General features: G+C 52.0%; 1 protein-coding gene and 1 long non-coding RNA gene across 2 annotated transcripts in view; one reads left to right on the top strand and one right to left on the bottom strand.

The window, feature by feature from the left end:
* ABLIM1 (actin binding LIM protein 1) overlaps positions 1–15,702 on the bottom strand; it is a 321,669-nt gene that overhangs the window by 300,163 nt on the left and 5,804 nt on the right. The window lies entirely within an intron of this gene.
* LOC311523460 lies at positions 10,319–11,380 on the top strand. Its single transcript, XR_014712342.1, has 2 exons — positions 10,319–10,751; positions 11,156–11,380. It is a non-coding gene; the product is annotated as an uncharacterized lncRNA (long non-coding RNA).

Below are 15,702 nucleotides of genomic sequence, written 5' to 3'. Positions count from 1 at the left end.
CACGCTTTTTGTTCTTAGCATCTGTCAATTCAACTATGACTGAAGTTTTATAACTCTTCTTCAGAGATCAAAGCCCCAGCAGTTCTGGATTGTCTCAGATGTCCGAACCACTATAAATATTCAGCTTTGAATAACCACATTACTTATTATTCTTACTGTCTTGTCAGAATACATTTTTACATTTTTTTTTAAAAATAGCTTGTCTTGTTTAAATTGTTAAAATTCCAATTTCAATAAAAAAGAACTATTCTGTAGCAGAAAAGAACTCTTCCCTCCCCACCTCGCTCTGTTCCCCGTCTCTCTCTCTCTCTCACACACACACACCCCTCTAATCTGAACTGAATGCCTGTATTTTTACTCATGAAAGGAATATTAACAGGTAACAATATGACAAGAGGTCAAACTGAGCACAATTTCAATGAGGTCCAATCACTGTTATGCTTCTATTCATCGTTAAAAACCAGCAGACATTTATAGATTTCTTTTAGGGGGATAGTAATTCTACTGGTTGGATTAGTTATTTCACATATTGGTAAGCTCCAGTTCACCTTCCACTTACATTCTTCAATCCTCTCTCTTCTTTTGCCAGACCTCCATGTATATTAATGTCCAAATGCAAGTGTTGCTTTCCTACAGACAGTGTAAAATTACATTCTGAATACAAGAATTGGACCTAAATATTTTGCCAATGTTCCTCCCAGGAGAGAACAAGTGTCTGAACACAGATACACATGGTAATATTGCACTTTCACACATGCACGTGGCTGAAGAACTGGAATAAAGGAGTCAAGGAAGTCCTGTTGCCGTGAAATTGGTACACTTCAACAGCACATCAGATTTCTTTAACAGGCATTAAAACATTATGATTTGAGGTTTGTTTGGCTGGATTCCCATCCACACTCAATCTAACTTTAAGGAGATTGCTGGCTTTAATTATTTAGATTTACAAGAGACATCTGTGATAGTCACCATTTTGGTTGACACACCAGGAATCAAGCCAGGTATCTCCAAAGCTATAAATATGAGTCTCTACAGCTTGAGCAAAGGAGGAGACAGATTCTGAATGGGCTGTAATAGATGAGCATCCTCTGGATCAGTCATCAACAACTGACTATGAAGGTTCGTACAATGCATCTGGAGTTCCGGTGGACCAATCAGGGAAGCAAACTTCACAGTTTTCCTCCCACATAACCAAGGCAGGAAGGGTTTTTCTCCCTCTGGCTTTCATTCCTCTCAACCCTGCTATATGTTTTCATAAGCCTAGTGTTAAGTAGCCTTCATTTTATATATTATCTTATTGAACATGGATCCAATCATGCTCCTACTGAACTCAACGGGATCATGTGGAGAAGTGGCAGACCCTAAAGTGGTCTCTTCTTTCTTTGCGCCCCAGTTCTATGAATCTTACTCACACTGCAGAGACCTTACACACATCAGAAATTCCTCTGAAGCTAACCAACCAAAGTGCAAAACTAACAGTGTTTTATTTTGTAAATATTTGGCATATGCTCTTTTACATCTTCAGTGCAAGGAGACCTGGGAAGAATAAGAGTTCCTGTAAGCGTTTTTCACAGCACTAGCTTAGATTTCTCCTCCACTGAAGCCTTTGACAGTTAATCAGGATTCAGCTCTTTTTCTAACTTGGCTGGAGACTGCTCCTGGACTTTTCAATGCCAAAAATAGAGTGGAATCTTTCCTCACTAGTTAAAGAAAAAACGCCGTTTGAACAGTGGTTTTGCTGACTTCTGTCTTGATCACTGGAGCTACGTAACAGCCTGATACGATGGCAACAAAAATCAGCTTCACGGTAAGAGTGATTATAGCAGAGTCCTTTTATTGAGCCAAATCCCACAACCCTTATTCATACAGAACTCCCACTGGAAGAAATCAAAGTGATGACATACTTAAAATGATTAAAGTAGGACCCCGAATATAGAAAAGTAAGTCATAAACACCACCAATATATTGGAGAAATTGACATTAGTTCGCCACCTTGAATTAAAAAGTATCCAGTTTTATGGCTATATAGTGTCATTTGCCTGTGATTTTTGCAAGTGGGTTCTCTTTCTTCATCTGTAAGAAAGCAGCAAAATTAAACTCCTTATCTTATAACCAGAGAGCAAGTTTTGCTACTGACTGTTGTGCATATTGTGATTAAAACTACTCATGTCCTTTGACATACTCTAAAGAAGGGTCACTTTTAAATGGTATGCCTGTGCGATACCAGGGGAAAGTTCAAGAGTATGAAACAAAAGAAACTCTATAGGAGTTGGCATGTGAAAAGTGGCATGCACTCCAATATACTGTTTAGTTTAATAAAGAATGTTCTCACTACAGATTAACATTAGTCACTCAGGCCCTGATTTGGCAGAATGCTTTAAGCATGTGCTTAAATCTAATTGACTCAAATGAGAGTTAAGCACATGTTCAAGCTCTTTGAGGAATCAATACCTCACAGTTTACTAGTTTGTTTCTCTCTATTGTGACAGGGTCCGGCCAGATGGCTATAGGAGAGTAATAGAAGGCAGATATATTAGCCCCAGCTTAAATAGGTCTCTTTTCCCTGGGTAAGGTAACAGGGAAGGTTTTTTTTTTTTTTTATGAAACAGAAAGGAAATTTATTTGTAACAGTTACAAAGAATACAAAGGGATAAAAAAAAAACTTAGCAACAAAACAACGCAATCAAAAGGTATAACACAACAGCTTTCAGGAGGGAGAGGTGTTCAGGTTAGCCCAGGCCCAGAGCGGGGGGGCTTCCTCGACACTCGTGGTCTTCCACCCTCCTGAGTTACCTGGTGGCCTAGAGCGGGGGGGCTTCCTCGACACTCGTGGTCTTCCACCCTCTCGAGTTACCTAGTGCCGCGCCCAGGGTCACCGACCCTCCCTCTCCTGAGAGTGCCCGACAAGATGGGCACGGCTGCGGGGTGGGTGGTTGGGAGGGAGGGGGGTACACCCATGTATTATAGGACCCCTCCTAGAAGACAGTAATGATGGTATTCACAGCAACTAACGGCTGTGACTGGCGGCTCTCGCTCTTTCCCTCAATCAGAGGGTCAGACGGAGGGAACCGGACGGGGTCACCGAGCAGAGAACCCCGGACAGCGCCCACCGCTCCTCGAAGGTGTCAAGGGAGTCGGTGGACGCTGCCCAGAGGAACTCCGCCCGGATACGTGAATGTACTGAGAGTCGGAAAACGGCCTCGCAATCGCAGGACGCCTCATGAGCCAACCTCCGCTCTCTGGTCTTATAAATGGCTGTTTTAGCCAAGGCTAGGAGGAGGCTAACCAGGAGATCCCGCGACTTGGTGGGGCCACGGACGGGGAGTGTATAGATAAAGAGGTGGGGGGAGAAATGAAGCCAAAAGCGCAAAAGAATATTTGTGAGGAGCCGAAAAAGAGGCTGCAATCTGGCACACTCTAAATAGACGTGCGCCAGGGTTTCCCTCACGTTGCAAAAAGGGCAAGTCTCCGGAAGGGAGGTAAAACGTGTTAAAAACACGCCCGTGCTCACAGCCCCGTGAAGGAGCCGCCAACTCATGTCCCCGACGGGCCTCGGGACCAAGGTGGAGTACAGGCTGGCCCACCGAGGTTGCTCGCCCTCCAAAGGTGGTAAGAGATCTCGCCACTTTGTATCGGGGCGGGACACCAGGGTGCGGGCATGAAGGGTATGGAGCGTGAGTGTATATAAATATTTCCGTGATGCAACTTGGAAACCGACCGGTTGCAGTTCATGCAGCCGGCTCGCAGTGAAAGGATGAGGGGTGTGTTGGGATCGGCAGGGTAGGGGCCCGATGGAAAGGTCCGGCGGGCCTGGAGTAAGGGATGGGCGGGGTGCGCCCTCACACAAGGCTCGGCTAACATAAGCCCGAGCGGCGGGGGTCAGAGCGGCCTCCACCTCCTGAAGCACGCGCCGGGGGGTGCGAAGGCTGGAGAGCCCCATGCGTCGAGCGAGCGTCAGGGGATCCAGCCAGTCCCCCCGGTCGTAGTCCAGGAGGTCCCCGACCCTCGTAACTCCCGCCAGGACCAACCTCTGGCGCACCGTGCGGGACTCCGCCGCCTGCACACAAAGTTGGGGGTTGTGTAGCAGGGGCTCCGTGAGGAGATCTGCCCCCGCGATGGCCGCCACGGACCTGGTCGTTGAAAACAGTTTCCAGGCCCGGAGGAGGTCCTGGTAGAAATCCGGCAGCCCGGAGAGGTCTCGCGGAAAACCTCTCGAACAGAGATAAAAGAGCTGTCGGTCATACCGGAGCCCATGGAAGCGGCGTAAAAAGGCATGCGCCAATATGCTCCACGTCGAACTACCTGCACTATAAAGGAGCCTCTGCAGGGCTTGGAGGCGGAAAACGCGGACCTGAGTGTACAGACACTTCAGGTCCTGCCCTCCTTCCTTCAGGGGCAAGTGGAGAACTCCAACAGGGGCCCAGTGCAATCCTGACCAAAAGAACTCCAGAATCAATCTCCGGAGGTGGGACAGGAAACCCGGGGCCGGGGCTAGGGTGTTGAGCCGGTACCAGAGCGTGGACAGGACTAGTTGGTTAAGCACCAGTGCTCTCCCCCGAAGGGAGAGACATCGGAGTAGCCTCGTCCATTTCCTGATCCGCTCAATCACGCCGCCTTCCAAATTTTGCCAGTTCTCCGGCGGAGAAGGGTGCGTGGCAGAAAGGTAAACGCCGAGATAGAGCAGAGGGCCGGCACTCCACCGGATGGTCTGAAGCGCGGGTGGGAGGGAGCTTACCTGCCGCCAGCCCCCCACCGCCAAGCCAGAGCTCTTGACCCAGTTGACGCGGGCGGAGGAGGCTGCCGAAAAGATGGCTTGGCATGCCTCCACTCGCGTCAAGTCGCCCGGGTCCTGGACCACGAGGAGGACGTCATCGGCGTACGCCGACAGGACCAGCCGCAGCTCCGGCTCCCGCAGCACCAACCCCGTCAACCTCCTGCGGAGGAGACAGAGGAAAGGCTCGATCGCCAGAGCGTACAGCTGGCCTGAGAGGGGACACCCCTGCCGCACCCCTCGCCCGAAGCCGACCGGCTCGGTCAGGGTCCAGTTGAGCCTAACCAGACACTCCGCGGAGGCGTACAGCACCCGGAGAAAACTCACAAACTGAGGTCCGAACCCAAACGCTCGCAGGGTGCTCAGGAGGTACCCATGATCTACCCTATCGAACGCCTTCTCTTGATCGAGAGACAGGAGGGCGAACGACAGACCGTCTCTCCGCCCGAGTTCCAAAAGGTCTCGGACTAAAAAGAGGTTGTCAAAAATGCTGCGACCCGGGACAGTATAGGTCTGGTCTGGGTGAATCACGTCCGCCATCACGGACCCTAGCCGCAGCGAGATTGCTTTCGCTACGATTTTGTAATCCGTGCTAAGGAGTGAGAGGGGACGCCAGTTTCGTAAGTCGCGGAGGTCCCCCTTCTTCGGCAGCAAGGCGAGCACCGCTCGTCTGCACGAGAGAGGGAGGACCCCGCCCTGCAAGGACTCAGCCCAGACAGTGACTAGGTCTGGGCCAAGGATGTCCCAGAACGCGCGGTAAAACTCCACGGTCAGCCCGTCCATGCCCGGAGATTTATTGGTGGGCATGCGACGGAGGGCGTCCGAGAACTCGGCCAGGGTGAGAGGCAGCTCTAGCCGGTCTCGGTCGCCCACGCTGACCGTGGGGAGTTCCTCCCAGAGCACCCCGCAAGCGCCAGGATCGGTCGGATCCGGGGAGAAAAGGTTTGCGTAGAAGTCACGGGCCCTCCCACACATCTCCTCCGGATCCGTGAGGGGGGTGCCGTCTTCCGCTAGAAGGCAGGTGACGTGTTTTTTGGCCCCCCTCGTTTTCTCCAGGGCGTAGAAGAAGCGGGAGCCGCGATCCATCTCCTGAAGGAGGCGGATGCGGGACCGGACAAAGGCACCTCGGGCCCGGTGGTCCTCGAGGGCTCGAAGTTCCTCCCGCTTCTCCCGGCACGCTCCGCAGAGGGACGGGTCCCCGGGGCTGGCGGCCAGGCGCCTCTCCAGCTCTAAGACCTCCCGTTCCAACTGCTCTATCGCCGCATTTCTCCGTCGGCTGGTGCCCCGAGTGTAGTTGCGGCAGAAGAGCTTGGCGCGTACCTTCCCTAAATCCCACCAGCGCCGCACCGAGGGAAAGGCACGCCACTGCTCCCGCCAGGCCAGCCAAAACTCCCGGAAGGACATCACAAAGCCCTCGTCCTCCAACAGGCTGTTGTTAAAATGCCAGTAAGCCGGCCCCGGTCCCTCTGCACGGAGGGAGACCGTGACGGCAACCAAATGATGGTCGGAAAAAGGGGCCGGCCGAATGGTGGAGGAGTGGGCCTGTGAAAGATGGAGACGGGATAGATAAATACGGTCTAACCGAGAGCGGTGCGACCGACGGGCCTCCACCCGAACGAAGGTAAACGTGGAAGTATCATCTGGGTGATGGTCACGCCAGACGTCCACTAGGGAGTGATAATCGACTATGTCTCGAAGAATGGTCGCGGCGGCCGGGCTCGGCTCGGCCCCCGAGCGGTCCCGTTCCTCGAGGGTGGTGTTAAAATCCCCTCCCAGGATCAGGCACTCGTGTGAATCCAGGGTGTCGAGAAATTCGGACACCTGCTGGTAAAATTGTGGCCGCTGTGAGCTCACTTGCGGGGCATAGATATTAACAAAATTGACCACGAGCCCCTCCAAACGAACTCGGAGGTGCAACAAGTGGCCCGGCACGGCCTCAGTGACTCCTAGCACCTCGGGCCGCAGGGTGGGGGAGAACAGGGTCGCCACTCCAGCTTGCCAAGCCGTGCAGTGGCTGAAGTATACCCCGTCCCCCCATTCCAGCCGCCACCTATCCTCGGCGGTTGGGTCCGTGTGGGTCTCCTGCAGGAAAACCACAGAGTACCTCCCCTCCCGAAGGTAGGAGAGCACCTGGGACCTGCGGAGAGCCATCCTACAGCCCCTGGTGTTCAGGGTTACAATAATGAGAGGTGTCATGCGGAGGGCTGGGGGGGTGGGGAGTTCTCAGGGGTGGGGGTACTCATGGCCCCCGGCGGGTCGCGTAGCAACCCGTGTCCCATCCCGTGAGTAAATAACTCTTTCCGGAAGCTGCGGGCCCGCTCGTAGGCCGCGGCACCGCCCTTCCCTTGCCCTCTACCCTCCCTCATAAGGGCTCTCGCGGCCCGAAGGAGTCGATCAAAGTCCCCCCATTGCTGGAGAGCCAGCTGTGCCCTATCGCGGGCACCACGGCATCGTTTCAAGAACTCCCGTAATGCATGCTGCAGCTCATGGGGGGGTAGGGTTACAACTCCCAGAGCAGTCCCTGGTGGGGCTTTTGATACAGCTTCGTGGTCCGCTAAGGCGGGTAGGCAGGGTGCGGACCGCCGACGGGGTGTCTGACAGGCTGGGGTTATTAACTCCATCTCGTGCCTTGGGGCGGACGGGGATGGCAGGGGGAAAGGTGCAACTCCTGGGGAGTCGCAACTAGAAAACGTAAAGACTGCTCCCTGGGGGGAATCTGCAAAAGGCGGAAAAGAAATAACCCCAGGGGCGGCGGTAGCCTTGCAGGAGGAGGGAGACTGAACCGGAATAGGGGTGGGGGCAGGGGCAGAGGTAAGGCCCTGGGCTTCAGGAGGCGAACAGCAAAAAGAAGGTGCCTCCCGAGCAGGGTCGGGGGTGAAGGGGCAAGGGAGGGGGCTCCGAGGAATGCTAGGTACTGGCTCCGGGGTGGTCGTGGCAGCCATGGCCTCAGGCGGTAAACCACTTTCCGTGGGGTGCTCACCCGGAAAGGCAGTCAGGGGGAAAGGGCATGGGGAGAGGGGGCCTGGGGTGAGATTGCCCAAATCGAGGCCGGCCGGCAATAAATCATCCCCTCCCTGGGTGACCGGGGTCAAATCCAGGGCTTCAATCTCTGCGTACACAGAGGAGAGGCCAACTCCCACCACCCCAGGGGCCTCTCCGCTAGGGCCCGCCTCGGCGGTCACGTCGGGGTTCGTTGGGAGTTCAGGTGGTATCTGGTTAGAAGGGGCTTCCCCCGGGGCTTCGGAGGGGAGGGTCCCCCGCGGAGGGGGGATTCCACCCTCCAATGCTGGTCTATCTTCACCTCCCGACACCAGCGAATGGATCTCACTCGTGGCCGAGGCGGGAGGCTCAGGGTCGGTACCTCCCTTCCTGGTCTTCCGGGGGGCTTCCGCGTCAGATGAATGCAGCGGAGCTCGAGCCCTCCGCTTGCCTCGCTTCCCCTGGACTACAGTCCAGCCCTCCATGGCGTCGTCCGGGGGTTGAGTAGCAGGGGACGGAGCGGGGCGCGGAGGCAGAGGTTCAGGGGTTTGGGGGGGTAGCGGTAAGGCAGCATTAGGGGCGGGGGGTTCTCCTTGGGGCGAGCCCTCTCCTGCACCCGGTAAAAGCTTTGCCACACCCCCCTCCATAGGCTCTGCCGAGGTGGTTACGGCAAGAGTGGGACTCCTGTGGTCGCCCGGGCGTTCTTGGAGGGGTGCCTCTTGGGCCCGGACGGGGGCAGCGGTGGATCGGGTGGGAAGGGGGGTGGTGTCGGGTGCCGGGTGGCCAGGGGTGTCGGCAACAACAGGGCCGATATCCCGCCGGGTCTCGGGGGTCTCAGGTGCCCCTCTCCCCCGGGCCAAAGGGCAGTCCCTGCGGACATGCCCTGCCGAGCGGCAGAGGTAGCACCGGGCCTCTCCGGTGGAATAAAAGACCCTATAGCGGGCTCCCTGGTAGGGAACTAGGAAGGACCCCTCGAGCGCCTCTCCGTCACGCACCCCCGCCGGCAGTAAAATCTGCACTTGCCGGCGGAACGATAGGACGTGACGGAGGGCGGGGTCCTTGCAGCCTAACGGGAGAGGGCTAATAACAGAAACAAGCTTCCCCAGGGCAGAAAGAGCAGGTAACAGGGCAACATTAGGTAAAAAGGGAGGAACGGAGGTGAGGACGAAGCGAACGCCCAGATCTTCTAGCGGTTCTAGGGGGAGAAACACCCCCCCCACCACTAGGCCCTTCTCCACCGCCTCCTGGGCGGCAGTCTCCGAGGCCAGAAAGAGAACGACCTTCCCATACATCTTGGAGGCCGCCACAATGGCCATGGGTCCTACCACTGTCGCCAACGCCTGCACGTATGCCTCCACGTGGGGCGAGGCGGGTACTAGGAGGCAACGGACACCGTGCTTCCTGGTCAGGGCGGGAAGAGGGCCCCGACTACTAGTAATGGCAGCGGAGGCAGTGGGAGGGCGAGATGAGGAGGCGGCAGGTGAGGGGGGGCCTGTCGCCACCCGGGCATACGTCCTGGGGGCCGGGGGAGGGATGGTCGCAGAGCTGGTGGAGGGAACAGCTGGGAGGGGTGCCGCGATCGATGACGAGGCCACTGTGGTGGGGGCGGCCTCTGCCACGGAGGGTCCAGCGGCATTAGCGGGGCCCTTCCCTTTTGGCCCGCTTCGATTTTTCCGTCTAACTGGGGGGGGGTTCCTAGAATCTAGTGGGGCAGGAACCAGAGCAGCAGTAGTAATCGCCCCGGTGCCTCCCACTGCCGATGCCCCAGCGGGGGCGGTGGCAGGGGTTCTAACAATGGAGGCGGTGGGGAAATCTTGAGGGGTGGGCAGGAGGGTAGATGGGGAAGGGGCAACCAATTTCGGTGGAGGGGCCTTGCGTCCCTCCTTCTCTGCCATTGTGAGCAGGGAGAGACAGGGAGACACTGGGAGGGGGGGGGGCAAAAATCGGGGTCCGGTAGTAGGGGTAGGCTATGGGGTAAACAATCCGGGGGTGGGGGGTGGGGGGAGGACAACCCACCACAAGTGTCCAAAGAGTCTCGCTTGGTTGGTTATTATGCCTGGGCCAAAAGGCAAAGTCCAAAGCAAACAGCTGGATCCGAAGGCAGATGGCAGATTGCCAGCAGGGACGAAGCAGCGGGGGCCGTGATAGTTGTAATAGTGGTGGGGGGGTTGGGGGCACCGATGGATCTGGGGGTAGCTCCCTGCTACACCCCTGTGCCGCCGCAGGCGCAGCTGAAATGCAGTCAACTCCCCCCCCCCGAGGGTAGAAATTCAAAAGAAATCCCTCAGTCTTACGGCCTCTCTCCACGATGATTCATAGCTGCCCGGGAGTTCTCCGGCCTCTGGCGTCTGCTACAGCTGTTGGCTCTGTCCCAAGGCTCTCGGAAAAGGTCCAGGCAAAAAACAAAACAGCTGGGTCTGGGGGGGTCCACTCCCCTCCCCGGACAGCAGGTTGGCAGTCCACCCCCCCTCCTCCGGGGGTTTCAAGTAAGCAAGGAGCAAAGTCCAAAAGCAGGCATCGGGGGGGGGGGGGGGGGGTGCTGGCGACCGGCCAGCACACTGACGCAGCTCAAAAAAACGGGAAAAAACGAAACCAAAAAAACAAAGCGTCCGGCCCAAACGCGGGGGGGGAAACTAAGCAAAAGGAAAAGTGTGAAAAATCCGGGCCGGGGGGCTTTAGGAAAGAAAGGAAAGCAAATAGCTCAGGAGCGAGTGAAGAACGATTCCGGCTCCTTAACAGGGAAGGGTCCAGAACAATCAGGAACCTTCTGGAGACAATTAAGACAGGCTGATTAGAACACCTGCAGCCAATCAAGAAGCTGCTAGAATCAATTAAGGCCGGCTAATCAGGGCACCTGGGTTTTAAAAAGGAGCTCACTTCAGTTTGTGGTGTGCGTGTGAAGAGCTGGGAACAAGAGCACTAGGAGCTGAGAATGAGAACGCATACCGTTGGAGGACTGAGGAGTACAAGCATCATCAGACACCAGGAGGAAGGTCCTATGGTGAGGATAAAGAAGGGGTTGGGAGGAGGCCATGGGGAAGTAGCCCAGGGAGTTGTAGCTGTCACACAGCTGTTCCAGGAGGCACTCTACACAGCTGCATACCACAGGGCCCTGGGCTAGAACCTGGAGTAGAGGGCGGGTGGGCCCAGGTTCCCCCCCAAACCTCCCAGCTCCTGGTCAGACACAGGAGGAGTTATCCTGGACTGTGGGTTCATGAAAATGGCCAAACTGAGGGCTGCTGTGAAGCTCCAAGGCGAGCAAATCCACCAATAAGCGCAAGACCCACCAAGGTAGAGGAGGAACTTCGTCACACTACCTTCCTTGAAATGGGAACTGAAAAAGTTTGTCTAGTTTCCCTGTGCCTTTATCGTCTGTTGAAATGCTATTTTCTCTACTTCCTACAGCAATACCTCCTCAGTGAATCACAGTTGTACGGTACAGATATCCCTACAGCCCATCTCCTAGAGCAACAATACAAATACAGAAGGGAGATCCCACCACCTCTCCTTCTGATGGTAGAAGCATAGCAGTCTCACAAAAGGCTAAGGTACCTTAGCACTTCAGTCTTTTTTACATTCATGTCAACAGATCCTCTACTAAAATGGAGACCTCAAAAAAAAAAAAAAAGGTACGTAATTTCCAGCAAAGGCAGAATGCATACCATCTCTTGTAGTTGTAGTGAATCTACAGGACTCTAAGGTCATGTGATTAATATTGAACACAAACTGATCCAATGGCATAACTCTAGAAATCTGTGATATCTAGCTTCTGAAGGGTGAAGGGATAAAACAGGGTTCCCAGCTTGTAGTGGTAGGAACACATTACTGTATTGCATCCATTTGGTCCAATCTTTACACCTGATCCTGCAAAATACTTAGTTCCTTATTCAAGCAAATGGGACTGTTCACCATAGTAAACACAATGTTCAGCAGAGTTTGCAGAACTGGGACCTTTAATTGCACTAAATCATCTAAGGATGAGCAAATTCCTTCTTTAAGACATGCAACAATAATCGTTAAATACTTTATAACTGCCTGTAACATTAATACAGTATTTGCTATAGACTGGGTGGTTTGGTTTGGTGTTTAACTATGATGTTCAGCTGCCTGGAAAGACATCCCAGCTAAAACACACAAAATGATAAAATATTAAGCACCAAGGACTGGTCCCAGGATTTTACAAACACAACTCTGCCTTCCATTATGAGCTTCTGCCTTCAAACTGCATAATTAAGGGGCAATTAAGAAATTATGAGAATTGAGGAGAACTGGTTTCCATTTTCAATTATTTACAGATATGATTCAAAATGAAGTGTTGATTCATTTCAAATCCATTACAAGCAAAACAATTGAGAAGACAAATCCCAGGAAGATTGATTTGAGAGATTTTAAGCCACATGCTAGCTTTTGGTATTTTTCACTCAACTTCTAAAAGCAATTTTGCCTGCCTTTCCATCCCTAAGCTGATTCTTATTTTCCTTGTGTGCAAATCTATTCAAAGCTGTGCATCTAAAATAGATTTTACTTCATTGTCCCAGTTTCCTCTTATTGTTGCCATTTGCTTCTATACCACTTTTTCCATTCATTTGGGACTAATTTTCATTAACCTTAAAAGAACATGCAATCAATCTGAAGGGGCAGGAGGTTAAACAAAAGAGCAACCCAAGAGAAATATTAATTTTAAAGTCTAATAGATCAGTAATTCATTCTTCTTCCCCATCAAAACAAATGTTCCACCAGATTTGAATGTTAAAGGGCTGGAAGGATCAGTTCCCAGAGTGCATAATTTGCCTAAGTGACAACACAGGACCTGATCCTGAATCTATTGACTTCAATGAGTTCAAGATGAAGTGCTTCAATGAGTTGAGGATCAGGGAGGGGAAAAGGATAACTGACTACAAGTTTTTGGCAGAGTAAACACAAAGGATAGGCAGGAATTAGCTAACCTGGGGATTACAGTATGAAATTAATATGGAGATATTTAGTGTGATTGTTTGAAAAAACAAAACAAAAAAACCCTTACAGTGAGCTCTATTAGGCTGCAGAACATTTTCCCAAGGAAAGTGGTGGAAACCCATCACTTGGGGCATTTGAATCTAGACTAGACAAATTCCTTAAAACAGCGTTTCTCGAACTTTAGCAACCCGAGGACCGCCATTTTGATTTTAAAATTTTTTGCACCACCCCATCCCCCCACCAAGCCATCTGCTCAGCCCCAGACCCCACTCCCACTCCACCCTTTCCCCCAAGGCCTGGCCCCCACCCCTCGTCTTTCCACCCCGTCCCTGCTCCTCTCCTCCCTCCCAGCACCTCCTGCACTCCACTGAACAGCTGTTCCCCAGCCTGCAGGAGGCACTGGGAGGGAGGGGGAAGAGTTGATCAGCGGAGCCCGCGGACCCCCTGGAGTACCTTTGCAGACCCCCAGGGGTCCTTGGACCCCAGTTTGAGAAAGACTGCCCTAAAATATACATTAAGGAACTCTCCTGAAGAGGTAGGTAGATGGACCAAATAACCTACCAGGACTTTTCTATTTATGATTTCTATAATTCTATACTTATACTTCTAGAGCAAGACAGGGCACAAGATATGCTGTAAAAATGCAGCTTAAACCATTTGTGTATGTATCTGTCAGGTTAATGAACATAAAACATTGAGACACTTTGAGGCTGGAATCACCCCAAGGTCTACCTAGGGCTATCCAGCTCATGGGAAGTGCCAGACTGACACCACAGGAAACTAAAGTCCTTTTGTTCACTAACATGGACCCTGGTCTACTAGGAATTGGACAAAGACTGATGTTCCATATAGGCCAACACAGCCAACCTGAGCTGAATGTGAACTGGAACAATGAACTTCAAGGGATCCATATCCCCTGAGACATCAAGTCCCCCTAAAACCTTTTCAGCAGCGTGCTTACTCAAAAGAACATACAAATTTAATTCAGCTTGGAGGACCTGGGTGTCTCACCTTTGCCTTCAAAATTGCTATCAGCTCCTCAAAATTCTAACTAGCTTTTATTAATTAAATAAAATAATCCATCGCAGGAGCTCATTATAAAGCTGCTGTTTGTGAAGCACTCGGAAGATATAAAGTGCTCTAACAATGCTCAGGGTCAGACTGGGCCAGTGAGGCACAAGTCTGTGTCAGGGCACAGCACAGCAGCGTGGTCCCAGGAGAGGCCCCAGGACGTATGTCCCAGAGCTTCCAGAGCCCAGGGCAGGGCAGGCCACGCCACCCCGAAGGAGGGTGCAGCTTGCTCCATGGAGAGGAAGAAAGGAAGAGGAGGACCCCATCTCCTCCTGCCTTATGTGGGAAGTCTGAGAGGCATGGGCAACAGCCAGGGGCTAGCAAGGAAGGGCAGGAATTGCAACCAGGGATGGCCACCCCTGCCTTGGGAGAACAAGGGAGGGGACTGAAGGAAAGTAGCTTGCACCTTCCATGCTCCCGTCTGTCCTACACAAGGGGAAGGCATAAACTATTATTATTTATTTAAACAGATGGCTTAGCATCAGCACTTTGGGAGACTCAGGTGCAGGTTTTAGGTGGATGCTCTCACTGCCTCGGCTTGCAGAGGCTGAGGGTGCTATGGAGATTGTATTATCAGATATTGGAAGCCAGAGAGGAAGGAGTGCGTTGTATGACTCAACAGCAACCCCTCCAATGGCCTCAACTGATTAACAGAAGTGGGGCTCTGACAAGTCCAGACTATTCCTCTTCTCCAGAGGATGGTGGGTATGAGGGATACCTTGAGAATGGGAGGCTGTAAACGGGGGAGCAGGGGGTGGGAAAATGGAGGGAATTTGAAATGAGACACTCAACCCTATCTCTCAACAGGTCTTGAACAGTTCCGCTTTGTTTCTCTATCAGCTTCGTAGCACAACGTGGGTAACATCAGCAACCCCCAGCTTCAGAATTTGATTGCCATTCCTCTTATAGAGAGCAGATCATTTATTAGAAATTATTTTAATTTGGGAAGTGCTTAAAGAATGTGTGGTGCAAGGTAGGGGGCTGCAAGAGATCACAGACTCAGCAAAAATAAAATTTAAAAACAAGCTGGGTCACTGAGGGATGCACTTTCAACAATGTCTTACAAAGATGCTGCTCCCAGCTTAGAACAGACCCTCCAATTTTTTTCACCCTCCACTTTAAGCATGGGATTTGGGAGTATATTTCATACATTCCATCGTTCTTGAATTGTATTCTTTTCCCACCACCCAGAGTTTCCCAGCCTCTGGATTCCATGTAAAGGACAGTCAATCAATAGTTAAGCCATGCATTACTTCAAGAGCAATGTCTATCAGAGATGGCTGTGATTAGGCTGAAGAGAAAAATACCTCTGACAGACAGAAAGACATTGCAGTCTAGATTGGAAGTCTTGGGTGTGGAAGACCACATTACCGCCTGCTGGACGGCTGATTCAATACTAGGCATACGCAATACTGTTGAGACAATGACAAACTGAGAAGAAAAGAGTATGTGGAAAGCCCAGCCACTAGGTTTGTGCGGGTCAACATGTACATCAATCAAAGTGATGTCAGCAGAAGTGTGTGTGTGTGTGTGTGTGTACACTTGTTTGCAGCTGATAGAGCTAGTCTTAAAGCTTGAGAAAATAAGGATAAAATTAGTTTTTATCATAAATAGGAGCCAGCACTTTCATTTTTCCATTTCTCACCAAAAGATCTTCAGTGTTTACCTCAGCAGAAATCCACATGTACTGGAAAGAAGAAGCAAGTGATGTGCAGCATGAATATATAAAATAAGAAATGATACTTGGGAGAAACAGCAGAGTAAGTTATTCCTTACTTCATCCTAAGGGGGAAATTCAATTATCAGCTTATACGAGTGTAGACTAGTGGTCTCAGCACAGGACTAGAAGCTAGGAATTCTCTAGCTCTGAGACCCAAGTTAAAAATAATACAAGCGAAAAGTGCTCTATCGGCATGTCATTAAAT

Source organism: Lepidochelys olivacea (assembly GCF_965140295.1).
Source record: "Lepidochelys olivacea isolate rLepOli2 genome assembly, chromosome: 7".
NCBI lineage: Eukaryota > Metazoa > Chordata > Testudines > Cheloniidae > Lepidochelys > Lepidochelys olivacea.
This window is presented reverse-complemented; position numbering and strand designations above follow the sequence as displayed.